The sequence below is a fragment of the Phalangium opilio genome, unplaced genomic scaffold, assembly GCF_054372755.1.
Source record: "Phalangium opilio isolate 3A_F unplaced genomic scaffold, DU_Popi_V2 ptg000209l_1, whole genome shotgun sequence".
NCBI classification, from domain to species: domain Eukaryota; kingdom Metazoa; phylum Arthropoda; class Arachnida; order Opiliones; family Phalangiidae; genus Phalangium; species Phalangium opilio.
The window spans coordinates 14,339,073-14,341,437 of record NW_028324217.1 but is presented as its reverse complement, the minus strand read 5'-3'; positions in this window follow the sequence as shown (position 1 = coordinate 14,341,437).

Genomic DNA, 2,365 nt, shown 5'->3' with positions numbered 1-2,365 from the left:
GGCAGCGTCTGCGCCGCCCTCTCAACAAATGTAAAATCTAAACAAACTAGCACGGGAAATGAACCATCAGGGCCCTCTGGTAAAACGAATGTTTTGCCAGAAAACCGAAATTTCTTACACATATTTTTAGGCTCTGTCCCGTGCCTAGCTTTAATTGAAAATGGTTCTACTCACACTTTAATTCGTACCGATTTAAAACCCCTATTAGAACAACAAGGTTTTGTAACTACCAACAAAAATTTTGCTTTAGCTCAGCCAGATTCCACCTTATTAGCCACGCAGGGTACCGTTAGGGTTCCATTTTGTATTCCCCGGAAACAAGTTAGTTTCGAAGCCGCTTATGTCTCCAACATTCCATACCAATGTATATTAGGTCGGGATTTCTTAGGAAATGTGGGTATGATTGTTGACTTCGGTCAAAATAATTTTTGGTATCCAGAAAGTAGTAAGGATAAAATCGATTTTGCCCCCATTTTTGGCAGTAAGGGCAGTATTTTTAGTTTGTCATCCACTCCCGATCTTAGTGCTCACATTGATGAAGAAGGCATAACAAAGGCCCTCGACGAAGCTCCATTAGACGCGGATAAGAAATCGACACTAAGTTCCTTAGTGAACCAATATAAATCCATATTTTCTTTAATACCCGGTAAAACCCATAAAGTTGAACATTATACAGACGTAGGTAATAGCTTACCTCTCGCTTCACCCCCTTATAGATACTCCCCTATAAAACGCTCCATTATAGATAAAATAATCGACGGAATGTTAATGTTAGACTTAATTGAGCCCTCCGATAGTCCGTGGGCCGCTCCGAGCGTTTTAATTTGTAAACCTCCTCGTGCTCCTCGCTTATGCCAGGACTACCGAAATTTAAATTCCGTTACTCGCAAAGACGCCTTTCCTCTCCCTAGGATAGACGATATCCTCGAATCTCTCCATAAACCCAAATACATAACCACGTTGGATATGCGCAGTGGTTACTGGCAGGTCCCTTTACACGCGGCTCACCGCGATATTGCTTCTTTTGTTACCCACAGAGGTCTTTTTAGACCTAAAGTGTTAATGTTTGGACTGTCCAACGCCCCTGCTACTTTCCAACGTATGGTTAACAATATTTTCGGTGATTTGTTTAATTCCGGCGTATGCGCGTATCTAGATGATTTGATCATCGCTTCATCAGACTTCGAGACTCATATAAACACTCTCGGAAAAGTTTTTGAGCGTATTTTAAGTTCTGGTTTAACAGTTAAAGCATCCAAAACCCAATTTTGTAGACAGGAATGTCGGGTATTAGGCCATGTAGTTAGTTATGATGGTATAAAAGTAGACAGTGAGAAAACGGATTCGATAAGCAATTATCCGACCCCCAAAAATATTAAACAACTCCGTAGATTTCTTGGTATGGCGTCCTATTATAGAAGATTTATTAAAGATTTTTCAAAAATAGCCAGCCCTCTTAATTCTTTATTACACATTAATACTACCTGGAGTTGGGGAGAAGCCCAAGAATCCGCTTTCAATACTCTGAAACGTCATCTTACATCAGCCCCCATTCTTAGTTCGCCTGATTATAGATACCCTTTCGTTATCCACTGTGATGCGTCCAATGTTGGCGTGGGTGCAGTGTTATCACAAGTTATTGATGGCAGAAAGCATGTCATTCAATACGCGAGCAAATCACTTAATGACACTCAGAAAAAATATTCCACAACGGAAAAAGAGTGTTTAGCCATTAAGTTTGGAATAGACACGTTTCGACCTTACGTAGAAGGCACGAAATTTGATATTTATACTGATCATAGTGCGCTCAAATGGCTTCTCACCGCACCTGACCCTACGGGAAAGTTCGCAAGGTGGAACGCCCATTTGCAATATTTTAATTTTGATGTACACCATGTACCCGGGAAGAACAATGCTGTCGCTGATTTTCTATCCAGAATCCCAGAAGATTCTGATCCCCCTAACCTTAGTCCCGTAGGTCAAGTTTCGACCATTTCTGGCAGTAATCCTGATAGTCGCCCCGTTCTATATGATAATGCGGAGATTATTAGTGCCCAAATTAAAGACCCTAAATTAGGTCCATTGTTAATTTATTTAAGACAAGGTTATTTACCCGACAATAAAGAGTTGCGGGAATATATAGAAAAGGCAGCCCCCCGGTGCGACATTAGAAAAGACATTTTATACTACGACACTAAAAAGAATACCCACGGATGGGACTCTTACAAAATTTTTGTTCCCGATGCTTTGAAAGCACGGATTCTATATTTGAGTCACGACATTCCATCAGCCGGTCATTTTGGTGTAAGAAAAACAATAAAACGTATTCAGAGCCAGTTTACCTGGGAAGGACTCACGCTAGACG